We start from the raw sequence: 8,807 nt of genomic DNA, 5'->3' as shown, positions 1-8,807 counted from the left end.
ACGATTCTGACATTTCTAAACTCCGTCCGCGCACCATGCATATTTTATTTATTAACAAAAGCGCAGCGCATTAATCAACATTTAGCTTTATGAGTCGGGGCGTTAGCGGCAGCGGCGTTAGCAAATGAGATCGTTTGCCGCCGCAGTCCCATGGTAACGCGTAGCAACACGGCGGCTAATTTTCAACAATTAAGTGCTTCAAAAAGTGGTACAAAGCAAATCAATGGGATATAATGTGCGGACGCATTACAGAGCCCGAGCGGACGCAGAGCTCGGGCCGGAACGCGCTAAACCATACATCAAGTTTGAAAAATGAGGTGCCGTTTTTCCTGAAATTCAAAGCGGTTTACGGGATTGTTTTCAGTGTCTTGCTCAAAGGTGCGAATTAAACTGGAGAATCGAGCGACTGATCTTAAACAAATGTTCTTCACGTGCCGTTTGGATGAGGTGGGATACTGACAGAGCCTCGGATTGAAAGTTTAAGTTCGGTTAACGCGCAGCTTTTCAACTCTCGATAAGCCCGAGCGAGTTAAAGCTGCACCGTGGAACTTTTCATGAAGACTGCTCGTCTCCAAGGAGATGGTAGTGCTTTGCCTGAATATTAGGAATGTTACAGTATGGCTTTAAAATGATCTGTCTCCACTGCAGCTCAGATTTTTTCAATTACAAAAGTTTACTTTATTTTATTTTATTATTTTATTTATATATATTTTGTTATTTTATGTATTTTTTTAATTATTATTATTATTATTATTATTATTATTTTTATTTTATTTATTTTTATTTATTTTACAGTGGAGCATATAACATTAATGAAATCATAGCAGAAATAATAACAAAGAATTTGGGAAGAAGAAAACTTATTTAGTCCCACCCCTCAAACTACAAACATTTACTACCAAAAAGATCACTTCTTGAGGTATCCTGTCTGTTTTTGTTTTGTTTTGTTTAGTTTTTTCCCAGCAGGCAGCATGGATCAGATTTCACCCAAGCTCATATTCTACAGGATTCCCACAGTCATGGAAATCCTGGAAAAGTTTTTAGTATCTCATTCATGCAACTACAGCGTTCTGTTAAGTTCATGAGGCTGTTCTGATTATTTCTGAACATCTGCGCCTTTTGTTTATAAAAGACGACAATAAATGCACTGACAGGATTTTGAATGTTCAAAAACTATAATCCTAAACCATAAGATGAGTGGAAAGACTTTTCACATTTCATATTTAGCCCTAAAAGTCTGATCAGTTCAACACATGTAGGTCCTGTAAAGTCATGGAACATTCACTTCAGCTCATGAAAAAGTCATGGCAAATTTCTGAAATGTTGTCAGTGAAAAAGAGTGGGGACTCTGATTCTACCTTTGTGCCCTTCATGCATCATTTTCATACAGCACTTTTCATTCACTCCACACTTGGTGGTAAGTTACTATTTTAGTCACAGCTGCCTTGGAGCAGACTGGCAGAAGCGAGGCTGCCAATCTGCACCATCGGCCCCTCCGACCGCCACCATCACTAATGCACACACCACCTTCATACTGGGCAACGTGGGTCAAGTGTAAAATTCAATTTGTCAACTGGACAATTTATTTAGGTCAAAAATGTTTTGCAGCTCATTCAAGCTCAAGTTCTGGTCAGAATATGAGACCAGGACAGTGGATACTTCCTCATATCTGCCATGGATTCTACCTGGACGACTGAGATTCTACACACATGCCTTGCCTAAGGACACAGTGACAGTTTTTGCAAGTGCCGCCCCCCTGTGGCACCTGATTTCCCAGAGGTCTCCCATCCAAGTCCTGACCAGGAACAGCTTTGCTCAGCTTCTGAAATCTGACAGGATCAGGCTTTGACAAACTAGTATAGTATTAGACAAAGTCCACCGCCACTGACCGATCAAATTATAATAGTAAGACTAAATCACACAGTAAGGACAAAACAAAAACAAAAAAACTTGTAACAGATAAATAATCAAACTGAAGAATGTAGAAGTACTGTACTGGACAAAACAGACTCTATCACAACGTCCAAACTTTGTAAATGGTTTGTGGTCGACTCTGGATTTCAGTTTTGTTAGAGGTGACATTTTAAGGACTTTTCACCCTTCAAAAGATCTAATATTTTACCTTATATTGTCAAACACTAAGGCATCAGTCCTAATTTTCCATCATTCTTAAACTCGCGGACAGCCACAGATAAACTTCACACTGCCCCCTGCGTCCTCTAATACGAACGTGACGGTTAAACACGGCCCCTCTGTTTGACCCTAAAAGGCGAGCGCGAGGCTGCACGGAGGAGCGGAGTGGGAGGGTAATCGCTCCCAGAGATGAAATATGCAAAAAGCCCGTCTGTCTGACTCAACTTTGACACAAAAAAGCACTCGGATCTCAGCGTGGGGCATGACAGGTGCTCAAACCGAGCGAGCACGCCTTAAAGTGCCAGGCGCTCAGTGCACTTTTTAGGTTAAAACTGTTCCTTTAGGACGATAAGACAGAGTTATGACATAATGTTGGAGATATGAGATGCACATTGACAGGACAATGTAGAGCGAGTCTGCCTCACTGTTTACACTGAAGTACGAGCATTGATATTTTATAGTATTTCCAGTTTTGCAGAGTAACAGAAGAAAATACCAAAAATATCCACAGATCTAACAGCTCCAAAAATATTCAACCACAGATAACTCACAGCAACAAAAACATTGGGATTTTTCTTCTTCAGGGTGTGTGACACAAACAGTTTTCATAATTAGAAACTTGGGGACATTAACCCTTTAGGTGCCAGAGGTTTTTCCTAAAATGTTTGATTTTGACAATTTGACATAGTTCTGGTTCAGACCTGGTTTAGACCTGGTTTAGACCTGGTTTAGACCTGGTTTAGACCTGGTTTAGACCTGGTTTAGTCGTGGTTTAGACCTGGTTCAGACTTGGTTTAGTTCTGGTTTAGACCCAATTCAGTCCTGGCTTAGACCCAGTTCAGTCCTGGTTTAGGCCTGGTTCAGACTTGGTTGAGACCTAGGTTAGACCTGGTTTAGACCTGTTTCAGATTTGGTTGAGATCTGGTTTAGACCTGGTTTAGACCTGGTACAGATTTGGTTTAGACCTGGTTGAGAACTGGTTTAGGTCTGGTTCAGTCCTGGTTTAGACCTAATTCAGTCTTGGCTTAGATCTGGTTTAGACTTGTTTTAGACCTGGTTTAGGCCTGGTTCAGACCTGGTTTAGATTTGGTTGAGACCTGGTTTAGACCTGGTTTAAGTCTGGTTCAGTCCTGGTTCAGACTGAACTGAGGAATAAAGTCTTGTCATTATTTTGTCTGTATCCCGGGTTAGTCGGCCTGTGAAAATAGTGTTTAATTTCATTGTGTTGGGTTGGGACACAAACATCTTAATGCATGACGGGTTCGGGTCGGATCCGCTCGCTGCTCTGTTGAACGCGGACCTGACTCGGACTGAAACACTCTGACCGATCCAGACTATGGTGCACATATTGTAACCCAGATCGGACATGCTTTTGCTCTAACGCAACTTGAACTTATTTGCGTGACATGCCCATTGTATTCCCACATTTTAGCAATTCAGAAAGAAACACACACGCACATACACGCACAGCCTCCCCATACAGTACATCGGTGCACATATTCCATGAGTCTGACACGATGGGCCTGGTGCAGCTTCAGCTTCAGCTTCAGCAGGAGCACAAGTCCCTGATCCCGTGTTTCTTTAATGAGAGTCAGATTAGAACTGCAGAAAATTCACAAGGCTCCTGGACCTGTGAGGAAAGGAAGGACGGAAGGACGGGACGGAGGAGTGCGAGTGTCCCTCTATCTGTCCGACTGTGCCTCCTCCTGCTCTCTCTCTCTCTCTCTCTCTCTCTCTCTCTCTCTCTCTCTCTCTCTCTCGCTCTGTCAGTTTTCCCTCCCTCTATATCATTGCACCTCGGTTCTCTCCTTCCTTCTCTCCCATTGTGCCTCCTTTATCCCCCTTTTTCTTTCCATTTCTTCCTCACCCGTCTCTCCTCTATCTTCCCTCACCCTCTTTCTCTCTTCATTGTCTCTCATCCCTCTGATTCATTGTACCTCCTCACTCTCTCTTTCTCTCTCTCTCCTACTTCCCCTCCGTCCCATGTACCTCTCTCCTTTTATCCCTCCTTTATTCCTCTATGCTTCCTCTCCTCCCTCCCCAAGCATCTCTCCTCTTAACGCTCCCTCGCTCTCCTTCCCCTCTGTCACATTGGATCTCCTCCCTCCCTCTCTCCTTCCTTCCTCAGTCCCATTGTACCTCCTCTTTCTCTCGTTCCTCCCTCCCTCTCTCCCACTATCCCTCCTTTATCTCCCTCTCTCTTTCCTCCCTTTCCAATGTTCCTCCTCTTTCTCTCTCCTCCCTCCCTCTCTCCCACTGTCCCTCCTTCGTCTCCCTCTCTCCTTCCTCCCTTTCCAATGTACCTCCTCTTTCTCTCTCTTTCCCCTCCTTCCCTCTCTCCTTGTATCTCTCCTTTATCTCCCTCTCTTCCTTTCTTTCCTCCCTCAGTCTCATTGTACCTCCTCTTCTCTCTCTCTCCTCCCTCCCTCTCTCTCAGTATCCCTCCTTTATCTCCATCTCTCTCCTCCGTTCCCAATGTTCCTTCTCTTTCTCTCTTTCTCCTCCTTCCCTCTTTCCTTGTATCTCTCCTTCCTCCCTTTCCATTGTACCTCCTCTTTCTCTCTCTCCTCCCTCCCTCTCTCTCTCTCCCTGTATCCCTCCTTTATCTCCCTCTTTCCTTCCTCTTTCCTCCCTTTCCAATGTACCTCCTCATTTTCTCTCTTTCCCCTCCCTGTCTCTCATTATCCCTCCTTTATCTCCCTCTCTCCTTCCTCCCTCTGTCATCCCCCTCTGTCTCTGTCAAGTTCTACCTCCTCTTTCTCTCTCTCTCCTCCTTCCATCCCCCTCTCCTTTATCCCTCCGTCCCTCTGCAGATAGAGCCGACGTCGCTCTCTCGTCCTCGCTCGTTGAGTTTCTCGGTCTGCGGGGGGGGCCGGTCGGTCCGGGAGCGTCCTTATTAAGAGGGGCGAGAGTGAAGGGCCGCTCTGACTGATCGCACAATTGAAGACACGACTCGGAGACGGGGAGGAGGAGGAGAGGCCCCCACATACAAACACTCGAGTGGGTTAAGCATGAGCGGAGGCTGGAGTCTGTCACAGGCCAGCACCTCCCAGCCCCGAAGAAACAGCTGCGACGGGATGACATTCCCACATTCCCACATTAAAAGCCCCATACGCCTTTTTTTATTTATTTATTTATTTTTCCCACTGTATTTGAGCAGATTTGGTCTTACCCCAGGTTAAAATAAGTCTGCTGTGTTCTGTCTGTATCTACAAACAGAGTTGGGAAGGTGACTTTTCAGATGTAATCCCCTACAGATTACAGACCCCAAAATGTAGTTTGTAACGGAATCCATTAAATTACTTAAAATGAGTAACGTAATCTGAATACTTTGGATTATTTGATTTTCTGTAGAGAAGCAAAGACGAGGAAATCTTCACATAAGAAATTTTATCTGCTAAAAGAAAATAAAATGCCCAGACTTTCCTGAACCGTATTAAAGATATTATTGATAGAGGATGAGGAGACATGGTCCGCCGTTAGCTGGTTTAGTCCTTAGACCTGGTTTAGTCCTGGGTTAGACCTGGGTTTAGTTTAGACCGTTTAGGGTTTTAGACCTGGTTTAGACCTGGTTTAGACCTGGTTTAGACCTGGTTTAGACCTGGTTTAGACCTAGACCTGGTTTAGACCTGGTTTAGACCTGGTTTAGACCTGGTTTAGACCTGGTTTACCTGGTTTAGACCTGGTTTTGGTTTAGACCTGTTTTAGACCTGGTTTTAGACCTGGTTTAGACCTGGTTTTAGACCTGGACCTGGTTTAGACCTGGTTTAGACCTGGTTTTAGACCTGGTTTAGACCTGGTTTTAGACCTGGTTTAGACTTGGTTTTAGACCTGGTTTAGACCTGGTTTTAGACCTTGTTTTAGACCAGGTTTAGTGTCCGGCAATGAGTGGAATTATGAGAAAAAAAAAAAAAAAAAAAGGGGGATATAGCCCAAAATGTAAAAACAGGAACATGCCGCAGAGTAATCCATTTATTTCAACAAAGTAACTGTAATCTAATTACCACTCACTGAAACAGTAACTGTAACTGAATACAGTTACTTATCATTTGTACTCTGATTACGTAACTCCAGTACATGTAATCTGTTACTCCCCAACACTGTCTACAACATATTTTATTGAGTGAAGAATCCCTCAGTCGTCCACGTCGAGGAGAAAATTCAGTTTATTGAAGATGTTTCGCAGCTCATCCAAGCTGCTTCTTCACTTCTGGATTGAAGACGTTTCGTATCTTGGATGAGCTGCGAAACCTCTTCAACCAAACTAACTTTTGTCCAGTCGACAAACTGAATTTTCTCCTCGCCAGCACATTTTATTGTTTGAGGATCAGGAAGTGCACATTAGCATGCTGGTTGATGTCAGCTTTACTTTACATTTCCCCCCACGTATTGGAGCAGATTTAGTCCCACCCCACTACAATCGAACTGTATAAGCAGGTCAAAATACGTCCTGCCTGCACCGAGAAAGCTTTCCATTGTCTGATAATCAGGAAGTGCAAGTTTGCATGCTAATTGTTATGGCAAAACACAGCTGTGGTCTCTGAAAGCTGTGAAAAGTGCTTAGAAACTCATAGCTGTGAATCAATCGACGCTCTGAATATATGAGGGAAGTGAGGGTCAGTGTTGGGAGTAACGTGTTATAAAAGTAACAAATTACTGTAATGTGTTGCTTTTTGTTGTAACGCAGTAATGTTTGGCATTAAGGGGAAAAACGGTCATATTTGACTCAGTACAAATGTCAGTAATGCATGTTTCAATGCATTTTAACCTGGATTGAAGTGGGTTTTTAAAAATTTTTCTTCATACAAATTTGCTAAAATCACCTCGATATCAGCAGCGGTGAAACGGCATCGTTACGGTTCTGAATGTTGGGACGGGTTCTCTCAGGGGCCGGTCCTAGATTCCAAGTCCTAGTCCAAAATTAGTCCTGGTTTAATCCCGGTTTAGTCCTAGTTTAATCCTGGTTCAGTTCTGGTTCAGCTCTGGTTTGGTCCCGGTTTAGTTCTGGTTTAGAACCGGTTCAGTCTTGGTTCAGCTCTGGTTTAGTCCTGGTTCAGTCCTTGTTCAAGACCTCTTTGTTCAATCCTTGGTTCGGTCCTCTTGATTCAGTCCTTGGTTCAGTCCTTGGTTCAAGATTCAATCTTGGTCTGGTTTAGTCCTCCTGGTTAAGTCCTGGTTTAGACCTGATTCAGTCCTGGTACAGCTCTGGTTTTAGTCCTGCTTCAGCTCTACTTCAGTCCTGGTTCAGTCCATATGCGGCCCAAAAGTTCAGCATCCTCGCACAGTTATATTGGTGAGAGTAACTAAAAGTGCTGCAATAGTCGTGTAATGTCTTACATTTTAAACACAATAATATTGTAATGTAACTAATGACTTTGAAATGATAGTAACAAGTCATAAATAACACATTACAGTTTTAAAGTAACTTGCCCAACAGTGGTAGTAGTAGTAGTAGTAGTAGTAGTAGTAGTAGTAGTAGTAGTAGTGCCTGTAGTTAGATTCATCAACACACAGAGTTAAACCGCCGTCCTGTCCTCCAGCACAGAGTTAAAACTCTAGTGATTCAATAATGCCGCGATGTCACTTGAATGTAACCCGCACCGCGCCTTAATATGGACCGCAGCGTCTTCCATCACTCCAGCGGTTTATGTATGAAGTCCACAGATGCACGCCTTCTCCACAGCCCTCCTCAGCCCAGTAAAGCGCGGGCCTGGTGTCTATAAAAGTCCTCAAAATGGCTCCCGCGTGGTACCGACCGGAGCTTATAACCCGAGCCGTAACGCACCGTCGACCGCGCCGACGCCGGGCCAAACAAAGCGGAGATCAGGGGAAGGGGCGAGAGGGGAGGGAGCCCGGGGACTTAGACCGGCCTGGGTGGTGCTTTCCACCGCTGACATCCAGGATTACATCATGGTCTGGGGGAACATTGTATGCTAATGACAAACATGGATGGATACAATGCATGTCAGTGGAACCATGTCAGTGCAAATCGAATGGAGCTTCTTGACAGATGTGGATGAGCTGGGCTGGTTTAACGGCCGCGAGGAAGACGGTGGGTTGGGTAGAGCCGCGGTGCGGATTCTATAGGCTGATAATATTTCAAACGGACAGGGCCAGCTCTAATAACTTACTTTTAAACGTGGATTTTTGTTGTATTAAAGTGAGATCTTGTATTCGATTAAGTGTGTATTAAAGCCGCCTGTTGATTCGACAACTTCAACCACTCAGTTTCTTCTCTCACTCTGATGCTGCGGCGTAACAGAGAAACAATTGGGCTGCAGTTCGCCGACTATTCCGACATCCCTTCATTACGACATGTCTCTATTTAGGGTCTGTTTACATGAGAATGGTTGTGGGTAAAAACGACAAAAATATTTTATCGGAAGAGACGGTGACAGCATTTTTGGGGCTTAAAAATGCGAAAATCTGAAACTACCCTCCAGAGTGGAAAAGTTGAATATGTTTTCTGTCTACACTGCCCAAGACGCAAAACTCTGGTCAGATCTGCTCACGTTAAGTACGTGTTTACGTCACATACATCACAACCTAGTGTCACCACCTAGCTGCGTGGCATGCATACTAGGGATGGGCATTCGATGAAATTTTCTTAATCGAGCGTTGGAAGAATTAATGATCGATTATCGATTAATCATTAACGTTTTTATATTAAAATG

The sequence above is a fragment of the Boleophthalmus pectinirostris genome, unplaced genomic scaffold (assembly GCF_026225935.1).
Source record: "Boleophthalmus pectinirostris isolate CB_2022bp ecotype Guang Dong unplaced genomic scaffold, ASM2622593v1 HiC_scaffold_6, whole genome shotgun sequence".
NCBI lineage: Eukaryota > Metazoa > Chordata > Actinopteri > Gobiiformes > Gobiidae > Boleophthalmus > Boleophthalmus pectinirostris.
The sequence above is the reverse complement of the archived record's forward strand: the minus strand, read 5'-3'. Positions refer to the sequence as shown.